This window comes from Dipodomys merriami, unplaced genomic scaffold (genome assembly GCF_024711535.1).
Source record: "Dipodomys merriami isolate MVZ:Mamm:240054 unplaced genomic scaffold, mDipMer1.0.p SCAF_2039, whole genome shotgun sequence".
Taxonomy (NCBI): domain Eukaryota; kingdom Metazoa; phylum Chordata; class Mammalia; order Rodentia; family Heteromyidae; genus Dipodomys; species Dipodomys merriami.
The window spans coordinates 15,021-29,187 of record NW_027203426.1 but is presented as its reverse complement, the minus strand read 5'-3'; the positions used below and the strand labels follow the sequence as shown (position 1 = coordinate 29,187).

General features: G+C 41.0%; 1 long non-coding RNA gene across 1 annotated transcript; it reads left to right on the top strand.

Moving 5' to 3' along the window:
* Window positions 1–1,457: 1,457 nt before the first annotated feature.
* LOC138833322 (uncharacterized) lies at window positions 1,458–4,789 on the top strand. The gene is made up of 2 exons (XR_011373862.1): window positions 1,458–1,772; window positions 2,171–4,789. It is a non-coding gene; the product is annotated as an uncharacterized lncRNA (long non-coding RNA).
* Window positions 4,790–14,167: the final 9,378 nt, after the last annotated feature.

Below are 14,167 nucleotides of genomic sequence, written 5' to 3'. Positions count from 1 at the left end.
AAATACAGTATTTGGGATATATCCTCAGAGATGGGCAGAGGTGGCTGACTGAGGCAAGGAAAGAGACTGTGTTAAAGATACCCTCTCCAAAAACTCCAAAGCAAGTGAGGGAGTTTCTGGGGACTGCAGGATTCTGCAGACTGGATACCAGGCTTTGCAGAAATAGCCCATCCCCTGTATGAGGCCACAAAACTAAAAGAAAATAACTTTATTTGGATTGATGCACAACAGCAGGCCTTTGAACTTCGGAAACGACTCCTCTTGCAGGCCCTAGCATTGGCCTTGCCAGATGTATATAAACCTTTTACCCTTTTTTGTGGATGAAAAGGAGGGAGTGGCTAAGGGAGTGCTAACCCAGAAGCTGGGACCATGGAAAAGGCCTGTATCCTATTTATCAAAAAGGCTGGACACTGTGGCAACTGGATGGCCACCATGCTTAAGAATAATAACAGCAGTGGCTCTCCTGGTTAAAGATGCCACAAAAATAATGCTGGGACAGCCCCTGACTGTGGCCACTCCCCATGCTCTGGAAGGAGTTCTTAAGCAACCACCTGATAGATGGGTAAGCAATGAGACGATGACCCATTATCAGGCTTTCCTGCTCAACTCAGGACACTTAACCTTTTGCATGCCAACTTCCCTCAACCCAGCTACTCTACTGCAAGATCCTGACTACGAGCAGCCGCTACATCAATGTGAGGAAATACTAGCTCATGTCCATGGGACCAGAGCAGACCTACAAGACCAACCACTGCAGAATCCTGACCTGACCCGGTACACCGATGGAAGCAGTTTCATCAGGGATGGACACAGATATGCGGGAGCTGCAGTGACCACGGAAGATCAGGCAGTATGGGCCGAAGCATTGCCCAGAGGGACCTCAGCCCAGTGAGTGGAGCTAGTAGCATTAACAAAAGCCTTAAACGTGGCTGGACGGAAAAGAATGAATGTCTACACAGACAGTCGGTATGCTTTTGCAACAACCCATATACAGGGAACTATATATCAAGAAAGAGGCCTGCTAAAAGCAGAGGGAAAATCTATTAAAAATAAGGAAGAGATTTTTGGGACTGCTTAGAGTTGTGTGGGAGCCAGTACAGCTGGCCATCATGCACTGTCCAGGGCATCAAAAAGGGGACACCAACACAGCGAAAGGCAACAGATTGGCCGATCAGACTGCTAGACAAGCAGCAGCTGGAAAATTAATCACCTTGGTGGCCAGACACATACATCCTGGACCTAGAATGCTACCAGTAAAGGCAGAGGAATGGGCATCAAAACTTCCTTCCTATGGCCCCAAAACTAGATGGATGGTGGCACCTAGCTCACGCAAAATTTTTAATTCTCCGAGTTCTAGGACTACAGATGTTAAAAAGAATTCTCCATGCCTCACACATGGGAACCAGGAGGATGCAGGACTTGCTAAGAGGCTCGAAAATCAAGATAAGAGAAGGAAATGGACTAATAGAAGACATTGTTAAAAAATGTAGAGCATGTCAGCTAACTAATGCCAGAAGGGGAGAGGAAGTTAATGGAAGCCGAATAAGGGTGACTAGGCCAGGGAAGTGGCTTTCACTGAACTTAAGAAAGGAAAGTTTGGTTATAAGTATTTACTAGTGTTTGTAGACATCTTTTCAGGATGGACTGAGGCTTTCCGAACCAAGCAAGAGACTGCGGGAATAGTGACCAAGAAGATTGTAGAGGAAATTCTCCCAAGATATGGGTTTCCTGCAGTAATACGGTCGGACAATGGAACAGCCTTTGTATCCAAGGTAAGTCAGGGAATAGCCACTGCACTGGGGACAGATTGGAAATTGCACTGTGCTTATAGACCCCAGAGTTCAGGACAGGTTGAAAGAATGAATCGGACACTAAAAGAGACCTTGACTAAATTAGCCTTGGAGACTGGCGCAGACTGGGTGACCCTTCCTCCCTTGGCCCTGTTCAGAGTTAGGAACTCTCCTTACCAGTTAGGATTGACTCCCTTTGAGATCATGATTGGCAATCCACCTCCAATGATCCTTAGTCTCCAATCAGAATTATTGGCTGAGCTAGGTAATGGAGACTTAATAACCACTGTTCCGTCCTTGCAGAAGGTGCAAGGAGAAATCTGTCCTAAGATAAAAGCCATTTATGAATCTGCTTCTATACCCACTCCTCACTCTTTCAGGCCTGGGGACTGAGTCCTGGTCAGAAGGCATCACCCAAGGACACTGGAGCCCAGGTGGAAAGGGCCATACATGGTGATTCTGACCACTCCTACAGCTTTAAAGGTGGACGGAGTAACTGCATGGATCCACCACACCCATGCCAAGCCAGCTGATCCCTTCAATCCTGAGGAGGAGGACCAGCAGCATCTTCAGTGTCAGCATGGAGGGTGTGCCTCACCCAAGCAACCCACTAAAATTGAAGATCAGAAGATTGTCCAAGGACTGATTCTACTATTGATAAGCACTGTGGTAAAGGGAATTAACCCTTCTGCCCCTTACCAACTATGTTGGCTGGTGAATCCTAAATGGGCAAACCTATCCCTGTGGCAACAACAGAAGCCCCACTTAATACCTGGTGGCCAGACTTAACAATAGACTTATGTGATTTAGCAATTGGGAGTTGGGATATTCCCTACCATTATGACCCTAGCAAACTGCCTGAATGCAATGGCCAAACAACTCGTACAGCAACAAAAAGACATTGTAACTCACATGGACTAGACAACAGGCCAGGAGGATGTGCAACCCCAGCCAGAAGATATTACTTAGGGAGATGGCCTATCTATGTCTGTCCTAGGGATGGGAGGAGCCCAGATCTTGCAAAAAGGTGTGGTTATGAACAAGACTATTTTTGCAAAGAATGGGGTTGTGAAACCACAGGAGATGGACATTGGAAGCCGTCCTCTAACTGGGACCTTATTACTATGGCTAGAAAATGGACCTATCAGGGTGAAAAAAATTGTGGAGCAATTCTAGATGGACCGTGCAAAGAATTCCGGTGTAATCCTCTAACTATTACGTTTACTGAGAAAGGGAAACAATTTTGGTTGGGCCCAAGGAAGGACATGGGGACTGAGGCTACATAAGGATGATTATGACCATGATTAATTTTCAGAATAAACCTTAGACAAGAAGTCATTAGAATCGCCCCAGTGGGCCCTAACCAGGTTATTCAGCCTATTCGGCCTGAGAAAGCCCCACCTGCACCACCCCAACCTGAAAACGTAACTACCCTATAGTTACAGAGTAACACACTACATTAGTAGGGCAGCCACCCCCAGAAAAGTAGAACCAGTGGACCTAGTACTAGCATTGCCTAAAAATCCACGAATAGAATTGGTTATAGGTTCCTTTGCATTATTAAATGCCTCTACCTCAGAATTAACTAACTCTTGTTGGCTATGCTATGACACTGTTCCACCTTATTATGAGGGGATAGCAGTGGTAGGTAATGTAACGAGGTCTGTGAACCAAAATGAGTGCAGATGGACTAGTCAAGTTGGATTAACAATGGGCTGAGTTACAGGTCAAGGGATCTGCATAGGTGAAGTACCTCAGGATATGAACTGGATAACCAACAAAATCATAAAACAGCCTGAGAAGGGGAATGAACAGATGAAATATTTGATCCCTCCTAGCAATACATGGTGGGTGTATAATCAATCTGGACTAACTAGTTGTGTGCATATAAGTTATAATGAATGCAGGGGAATATTGTGTGATGATAAGATTGTTACCAAGACTTTTTTTTTACCATAGTAATGAGGAATTTTTAGGTTTATATGAAGCTCCAAAATTTAAGAAAGATAGATATAAATGAGAGCCTTTCACAGCTATTACAATTAGCCTGCTGTTAGGTGCAAGCATTGGAGGGTTAGGATCAGGAATAGCGGCTTTAACAAGACAGGAACAGCATTATTCAGCCATGAGGGAATCAGTAGATGAGATTAAAAGAATAGAAAGCTCAATTTCCCACTTGCAAGATTCTTTAACCTCTTTAACAGAGGTGGCCTTACAGAATAGAAGAGGACTAGACTTACTATTTTTACAACAAGGTGGACTATGAGTTGCATTAGGAGAAGAATGCTGTTTTTATGTAAATCACTCAGGGGTAGTAAAAAATAACATGGCAAAAGTTAGGGAAGGATTAGAAGAATGAAAGAAAAAGTAAGAGGCTGGACAAGGATCGTTTGAATCATGGTTTAATTTTTCTCCTTAGTTAACTACCTTAATTTCTACATTAATTGGACCCTTGCTTATATTACTGCTATTGCTTACTGTTGGGCCTTGCTTGCTAAACAGATTGTTACAATACAATTAATGGTACAACACACCTATACTCCTGTAAACACATCTGATGTTGAAACTGAGATGTAATGTCATCAAGATTGATAACTGTGCCAAAACTCAAGGGGGGAATGTAAGAACCAAACTAAAGCCATATTGTGACAGCTTCTAAAGTTGACTTGTGTCAGTCTCTAATTCCTGTTCTGAGTTAATGTTGCAAAGGTTGCAAAAATGAGCTGAATAATAACATGTTTGTGCAAAATTTTTGAGAACTGTTTTTTAAAGATTGCAGAACACCCAAGAACAAGATGGTTTCGCGACCCAGTCAGCAGAAGATTAACCACAAGAGTTGTCTGCCTTGATGGTTCAAGCAGACACCTGGTCCCTGACCGATCACAATCGAACTTGTCCCTAAACCATAGCATTGCTGTAATTTTGTGTTTTTTGCCTTCTGCGGGTATGGGACGAGGCCCAAGCCTTGGCTTGTTGAATAAACCTTGCATTTTGCAGTTCGGGTTGCCTGGTCTCTCAGTGGTTGTTGGAGGATCTCTAGGACTTGGGTATAACACCTTCAATTGGGAAAGGAAAAGAGGAGTAACAATGGTGGGAGGGATAGTGGCAAGTGCTTTGCTAGGGCATGCCTGTGTGCAGCTGAGTGGCCACCCATGATTCATGGACATACCTCAGCCTCCAAGACACCATCTGGCATCCTGGGAATAGCTCCATTCCATCCCTACTCTTCCTGAGTTGTGTTCCTTGGGCCACACTTCTGAGGGGACAGTGCTGTCAGCTGACAGTTTGGTACCATAGACCGTGCCCAACAGCCATGCTAAGGACATTCAGGTTGTGTCCACTGGACTTACTGACCCTGTGTCCATCCCAGGATCACATGCCTGGCCACAGCATGTTTAACTCCTTTCCACATTCTGGGTCTACTTCCCCTTCACACCTCAGGAACTGCACAAGCCAGGAACACATAGGGCTTCTCACACAGACACTTGTGACTTCAGTGGTAAACTCCCAAGCCTCTTGCTGCCCATTGGGTCTGGGATTTGAGGCAATGAGTAGGGCCAGATCCCCATGTCCACTGCATGAGGGATCATTCCCAATGAACACCTGAAGTTTCAGACTTAACGGCTCCCATCTGCGGTTGTTTAAACAACATCTCTATATGGGCACTGTCATGAATAGGACTTTGTAACTGGGTGGCAGTGGCTCATGCCTGCAATCTTAGATACTCAGGAGGCTAAGATATGACATGTATGACACCAGACTGAGCAGGAAAATCTATGAGACTCATATCTAATTAACCACAGAAAGCTTGAATTGGAGCTGTGGGCCAAGGGGTAGAGTGTTATCCTTGAATGAGTAAGCTGAGGGACAGCACTCAGGTCATAAGTTCAAGCCCTAGTTAGGCAGGTGGTGGGGATCGAGAGGTGGAGTAAATAGTTAGCAAGGCTTAAGATAAGCTCTTGTTTGTAAAAGTGGGGTTGCTGGGTCATAGGGGAGTTCTATGTGAAGTCTTTTCAGGAACCTCCATACTGCTTTCCAAAGTGGTTGAACATGTTTACACTTCCACTAACAATCAAGTAAGGTTCCCTTCTGTCCACATCCCCTCCAGCATCTGTTGTTGTTAGAGTTCTTATAGCCATTGTAACTGTGGTGAGGTGGTATCTCAATGTTGTTTTGATTTGGATTTCTTTTATGGCTAGGGAGGTTGAGCATTTCTTCATGTGTCTATTGGCCATGCTTCTTTCTTCTTCAGAGAAGTTTCCCTTCAAGTCTTTAGCCTACTTATTTATTGGGCAGTTGTTTCTTTGAGGATTTGTTGTTTGGGGATTTAATTTTTTGAGTTCTAACTATATTTTAGATATGAGACCCTTGTCCATTGTATGGCTAGTGAAGATCTTCTCCCAATCTGTGGGCTTTCTATTGATTTTGCTAGCTATGTCCTTTGCCATGAAGAAGCTCTGCAACTTCTTGCAATCCCATTTGTCCAAACTTTCTTTGATTTGTTGTGTTTCCAGTTCTCTATTAAGAAAATTTCGGCCTGAGCCAAGGAGGCCTAGGGTTTCTCCTATAAAGGCTTGGAAATAATTATATTAAGTGAAGTAAGCCAAGCCCAAAGAAACATAGGTCCCATGGTTTCCCTTATTTGCAATATCTAGTATATGTATGAGTCAAGCAGGAAAGGTCAGATAATGTGATGTTAGGAAAATGAACCCTTAGATATGTATTCAAATGTTTTTTTCTTTCATGCATTTGTTTCTAACTCATTTATAAGATTATTTCTTTGTAGCTTTGTATATCCCTCCCCCACAGTATAACCCCTGCTTTCACTATATTTGATGTCAGTATAATTTGTGGAGGAGATGGGGAAACACAAGTCATTTAAGGATACAGGTGGACCCGATGCAATTATGAGAAGTACAAGTTGTCATGTCAAAAATGAACTTTACAACTTTGGTGTGTGTGGGGGGGATTGGGTGGAGGGGTGGGGGGAGGCTAGGAAGGGATGTAAAGGGAAAACAAAGAGGAGGCTGCAATGCTTGATAAGAAATGTACTCATTATCTTGCCCATGTAATTGTAACCCCTCTGTAGAGTATGTTCACAAAAAATAAAAATTAAAATTAAAAAAAAAGAATTGAAGACCCAGAAAAAATAAAATAAAATAAATACACTGAGATCGTGCAACATTCACAGACCTAATAAAAATACTAAGGATTTTGAAAAAAAAAAAAAAGATAAGCTCATTATCGAAAAGGAGAAAGGCATTAAGAAAAACTAGTATGAAGAACAGGAATGAAGAACGACATACCATCATTGGGTATCCTACAAACAATACCAATAGCTCCAAACATTAAACACCATGGGAAAATGTCTAGAGGTTACAAAAACTGACTTCAGAAATTTCAGAACATCTGTATGTCTTTGATTACTAATGCATGATATCCTTTTAAAAATAGAAGAACTGTGGTCCACATTTGACTTCTTGATGAATTCTACTAAATATCTATGAAATGAAACTTGTAAGATGAATTTCAAAGTTACATTGGTTAATGGTTATGTAAAGAGACAGACATATTGATGAACATAGACAAGACAGCCAGGCCTCAGGGGCTTTTTTTTTCTTTTTGTCAGTCATGAGGCTTGAACTCTGGGCCTAGGAGCTGTCCCTCAGCTCTTCAGCTCCAGGCTAGTGCTCTACCACTTGAGCCACTTCTGGTTTTCTGATGGTTACCTGGATATAAGAATCCCGCAGACTTTCTTGTCCAGGCTGGCTTTGAACCGAGATCCTCAGAACTCAGCCTCCTGAGTAGCTAGGATTACAGGTGTGAGCCACCAGCACCTGGCCCCAGGGGCTTTTACCTGTCATTTTAGCTCTTCAGGGGTGGGGTAGGAGAGCTTAGGATCACCACTAGGAATCAGCCTGGACAGGAAAGTTCATGAGACACTTACCTCCCATGAACTACAAAAAGGCCTGAAGTGAAGCTGTGGTTCAATGGTTAAGTACTGGCTTTCAGGAGAAATGAAAGGACAATGCTCTGAGTTCAAGCTCCTGCAGTGGCACAAAGCAAAACAAAACAGAGAGCAAAGTAAAAAAAAATAAATAGTGGAAAATGTGTGCTTATGTAGACCTCTGACATAAGGGCTGGAGAGGCCTACGACAAATCTTGGCAAAGTCACCTATGCCAGTACACTGGCAGGGCTGACCATGGCCAGTGCATGGTCCCTGAACTAAAGGCAGAGGTCCAGAAGCAGAGGTCCAGCTCCTGAGTAGCTAAGATTAAGAGCACCAAGCTAGGAAATAAACTAGGATTTGAGCCAGAATTAAGTGCAACAAAGGGATTAAGTGCAGCAAATCCATCTGCCCAGCTCTCAGTCTCTAGGATAATAACCTTCTGTCCTTCAGGGTTCTGAAAGGTCAAACTTTTAGAAATTTGCTTCCTAAGCCTTATGTGATAAGAAGTTACTTGTAGATTTCTTAAGCATCTAGAAGCATAAAAGAGACATCATTAACCAACCCTGGGTTCAAATGACATTTTCAGGATCCATCCCATAGCTGTGTTAGCAGGAAGAACTCTTCAATGTAACAGTATATTTCAAGAATAGAGAAGATGGGCTGGGGAAGGTGGCTCAGTGGTAGAGTGTTTGCCTTGCATGCATGAGGCCCTGGGTTCAATTCCTCTGTACCACATAAGAAAAAAGCCAGAAGTGGCGCTGTGGCTCAAGTGGTAGAGTGATACCCTTGAGCTGAAGAGTTGAGGGACAGCACCCAGGCCCAGAGTTCAGGCCCCACAACGGGATCCCCCCCCCCCAAAAAAAGAACAAGTTTCACAAAGGCAGAATGGGTGCAGAGATCTAGGTCTGCAAGATTAGGGGGCAGAATTACAGGTTCAAAACAGAAGCAGGCTGTAAAAGCAACTTAATTGGTTACAAGGACAGCATTGGCAGGAAACTGAAAAATTTGTTACAGAGTTACACAAGAAGTCAGGCTTTTTCTCAGCCTGTTAAAGTAATGAGTTTAATTAAAATGCCTCCCTCAGGTTCTGGGAAAGCCTCAGGCTATCATTAGGTTAACAATAGTGAGGTAGTTCACTGGAGCAGAAGCCTTCAAGGGCCCTGCTCTCTGGCCTTTGGGAATTGGTGTTTTACTGTAAGTCAGATTTGAAAGCCTGTCCTCTAACTGTGCTAGTATCTTTTTTTTTTTTTAATTTTATTTTATTTTATTTGAGAACATACTGTACAGAGGGGCTAAAATTACATGGGCAGGATAATGCATACATTTCTTACCAAGCATTGCAGCCTCTTCCTTTGTTTACCCTTCACATCCCTTCCCAGCCTCCCCCCTCCCCCCACCCAATTATACCCCCCTCCCCCCCCCCACACCGACATTGTAAAGTTGGTTTTGACATGACATTTTGTACTTCTCATTGTTGCAACAGGTGCACCTGAATCCTTAAACGACTTGTTTGTCCCCATCTCCTCCACATGTTATACTGACATCAAATATAGTGAAAGCAGGGGTTACACTGTGGGGGAGGGACATACAAAGCAACAAAGAAATAATCTTATAAATGTGTTAGAAACACATGCATGAAAGAAACGAAGACATTAAAATACATATTTAAGGGTTCATTTTCCTAACATCACATTATCTGACCTTTTCCGCTTGACTCATACCTATACTAGATATTGCAAATAAGGGAAACCATGGGACCTATGCTTCTTTGGGCCTGGCTTACTTCACTTAATATAATTTTTTCCAAACCTTTCCATTTCCTAACAAATGGGGAAATGTCATTCTTTCTGAAGGAGGCATAGAATTCCATTGTGTATATATACCACATTTTCTTGATCCATTCATCTACTGAGGGGCATCTGGGTTGGTTCCATATCTTAGCTATGGTAAATAATGCTGCAATAAACATAGTTGTGCTGGTAGCTTTAGTGTGATCTTGTTTGTAAACATTTGGGTAAATGCCCAAAAGTGGGATTGCTGGATCATAGGGGAGATCTATGTGAAGTCTTTTGAGGAACCTCCATACTGCTTTCCAAAGTGGTTGAACAAGTTTACATTCCCACCAACAATGAAGTAAGGTTCCTTTCTGTCCACATGCCCTCCAGCATCTGTTGTTGTTAGAGTTCTTGATTTTTGCTGTTCTAACTGGAGTGAGGTGATATCTCAATGTTGTTTTTATTTGCATTTCTTTTATGGCTAGGGATGTTGAACATTTCTTCATGTGTCTAGTATCTTTTCCTTCCTTGATCCTGTAAACCATTGGAATGGGTGTATTACAAACATGTTTAGAATTATAGATTATTTGAATTCTAACCTAACTACTTTGCTTCCTTCCTTCCTTCCTTTCTTCCTTCCTTTCCTCCCTCCCTCCCTCCCTCCCTCTTTCCTTCCTTCCTACCTTCCTCTCTCCCTACCTTCTTTCTTCCCTCCCTTCCTTCTTTCCTTCCTTCTTTTTTTTTTAATCTTTCAGAGCTCTACCATTTGAGCCACATCTCCACTTCCGGTTTTCTAGTGGTTAATTGGAGCTAAAAGTTTCATGGACATTCCTGCCCAGGATGGCTTCAAACCATGAGCCTCCTGAATAGCTAGAAATACAGTTGTGAGCCACCAGTGCACAGCTTGCATAATTCTTAAATAAATTGGCTACTTAAATATGTCTATCATCCTGAAGCGATCTGAAGGTATTGACAGCTTCGTGAAGGTACTATCAAAAGCCTTCCAAACCAAGCAACACCGGTTTGATACAGCATGTTTGTTGCTTGGAGGATTGTCATTGATTCCTGGAGCTCACAGCTCATTAAATGGGAAGAAGAAAGATGCAGGAGATGAAATGTAAGAGCAAGTACATAGCAAATATCTCAGCTTTGATATTAAAATGAAGTTTGGACTCTGTAGCAAAGGAGTACTTATGGATGTAAAACTATGTTTTGTGAAAAGATTTCCAAAATGAGTAACTATTTGATGCAAATCATTTAAATAATCTTAGCTGATATTGTAAGACATTTGCATTTTTGAAGCCCACAATTTCATCTTAAAATGTTTTTTAAATCATTCCAATATCATCAAATATATCATAGATTTTATGAATCAGGTATAGAGAAAAAACAAAATAACAGAAAAAGGATAAAAGAATGCTTTGCATTTGACCATTCTAGGATGGTATTTATTAGTTTAGAGTAAATCTTTTGAGTAGAGTGTATCTATTTCCCTGGGGTCAGTGCATCACAGAAAGCTGGGGAGGAAAACACACAGAACCTGACAGTGGATTTCCATTTGTCTCATGGGAAATGGTGCTTTAAATTTTGTGACAAAGTCTGATACTGTGATGGAAATTTGATTTTTATGACAGTACTACCAAATTATCTTTCTCAAAGCAGAAAAAAAAATGTGTCCCTTTCAGGATGTTTTTTGTCTTTTTTTTTTTTTTTTTTTTTTTTTTTGGTACTGGGGATCGAACCCAGGACGTTGCACTTACTAGGCAAGTGCTTTTGCCACTGAGCTACATCCCAGCCCTCCTTTCAGGATGTTGATGAAACTTATTATTAGGAGATAAGGAAACATGACTGCTTGTTTTCATAGTGTTAAAAACAGTGATGTTTACTCTATACACTTAGGAGTTACACTTTGGTAATATCATCCCACATTGAATTATTGTTTTTAGTTGTTATTGTTTTCCTAGCTGTGCTAGTTTATTATGTTGTCTATCTTCCTTTATTAAGAGAGAAAAATAAGAGAAAGAAAATCATTTATAATCTCAGTAAAACAAGATAGGAAAGATAGAAATCATTTATAGTAATGTACATTAGGCTTTTAGAAGATTTTTTATAGCTCAAAAATTGTATCCCAGTACATTTTAATACTTTTAGATTTAGAAAAGTATAAATAATATAATTAAACATTTGATGCAATTATGAGGAGCAAAACTACTCAAATAATGTATCATTTCTGAAAGGCAGACATTGTAAAACACATCCTCACTGTCATATAACTTCTCAAAATCTGATCAACTTAATTGTTTTATTGTTAAAAGTACTTTATTTGTACACATTTAACACATGGGAGCTGAGGAAGCTATGATTTTTCTGGATGTATACAGATATATTATAGCATGCAAACATAGGTTTTCCTGCATGCCAAGTACATAGGAAAGAAATAGTGACAATGGGCATATTTCAGAAAACTTAGAATAGAGTTGTGTAGGGCCTATTTTAACTAACTATTAATTAACCATTTCCCCCCTCTGGATTTGTTTTCGAATGATTTCCTTTCAACATGTTACTTTGTTTTCAACATATAATTTGATGAACCAAAAAATATTCATTTGGGATCTGGGTTCACACCTATAATCCTTACCCCCTAGGAAGGCTAAGATATGAGATGTGAGGATCCAATTAACCAGATAAAAGCCAGAAGTTGAGATGTGCCTCAAAAAACTACATGAATATGCAAGGTAAGGGTTTAAGCCCCAGTAACACACACACAGACATCCCCACAGGCAGACATATATATTCATTCAGTATGTATTCTTTATACAAAACAGTCTCCCTTTCTCTCTCTCTCTCCCCCTCTCTCCCTCCCTCCCTCCCTCCCTCTCTCTCTCTCTCTCTCTCTCTCTCTCTCTCTCTCTCTCTCTCTCTCTCTCTCTCTCTCTTCTCTCTCACACACACATACACACACACGCACACACAAACATTTGGGAGAGGAGGCTTGTACTGGCATTTGAACTCTGGGCCTTGTACTTAGTAGGCAGACACTCTACCAGTTGAGGACACTTTCATCTCACTTGGCCTTGAAATTATTTTACCATAGGATTTTACACATTTTCCCTGGGCTTAGTCTCAAATCTTGATTACCCAGCCTGCATTCTTCCTGTAGTTCATGCATATTTTAACCCTCACCCTCACCCTCAACCCTACCTTTCTTAGATTTTTTTTCTTCTTAACTTTAGATAAATTGGCTACAGGAAATAAAAGATGGATGAGTATCAGACTACTGACACACTTCTGAAAATTTGTTAAAATGTTATGTCTTCATAATTTAAATTTTATGTAAGATGTTTATTATATACCATGACCTTAAAATTTAAATAACAAAGTGTCAACATCATTGTTACTTTTGCAGTAAATTTTTATTTTCTTTTATTCATGCCTACTTCTGTTGTTGTTGTTGTTGTTGTTGTTGTATGTTGTGAGGCTTGAACTTAGGGCCTGGGAGATGTCTTTGAGCCTAAGGCTAGCACTCTATCATTTTAAGGAACAGTGCCACTTCCAAATTTTGAGTGGTTAATTTGAGTTGAGAGTCTCATGCCCCATGCAGCCTGGGCCAGCTTCAAATCATGATCCTCAGATCTCAGTAGCTAGAATTAGTAGGTGTGAAACACTGGCAACTGGCTTTATGTTTACTTCTTAAACTACAGTAGTCACATATGCATTTTCAAGCATCTTGAAGAAATAAGTCAGCTATAAAAAAATCCTCAAAAACTGTTTCTAATGTAGCATAATGTCACTTTGTAATTAAATATTTCTTTGTGAGTTACTATTTTTTTAGAGTTAGATGGTACTGAGGGTCCAATCCATGAGTTTCTAAGGCTTAGACAATTGGCTCTCCCACTGAGCTGAACCTCAATCCTATTTCCTTTTGCTTTTATGTACATGAGTGACTAGTGACATGACATTTGCTTCTTCAACATACAGATTTTTTGGTTGATATTTCCAGCCCAGGGTGGGGAAAAAAGAATGACCTGACCCATGTGATTTTGGCTGAGTGATTAAACCTGAGTGCTGGAGTCTTACAGATGCTTAGCAGTGAAATCACTTCGATTAGTCTAACAACTTTGGTTTAAAGCCAGCTGGATGCCCCAAAATCTTGACTTCACTTTTGCTGTGACTGCAGTACAATGAAGACAGATGGTTCAAAGCATTGTCATTAAAAGTTCACAACAGAGTTGCATAGTGGTTTGGCTACTGTGAATGAGAAATAGACTGAATGAATTATGGCACATGAACTTAATCAGTTTCATCTTGTTTATATCCAGGCACCTCTCCAACTCATCAAGGTCATTTGGAATTTCAAACCAGCTTTTAAATGTGCTAATTGTCCTACCAAATCGGTGTCATCAGCAAATTTAATAAAGATACACTTTGGTTCATCACCCCAATCATTAATTTAAAAAATGTTTAATAGTAGCTAAGTAATGGCCTCAGAAAAACATGCATAGCACTTAAAGTTTCAAAAGTTGATACTGTATCTCAAAATTTCTTACCACTTGATGTTCCCCTCTGGTTAAACAATATATATGTGTGTGTGTGTGTGTGTGTGTGTGTGTGTGTGTGTGTGTGTGTGTGTGTGTGTGTGTGTGTGTGTGTG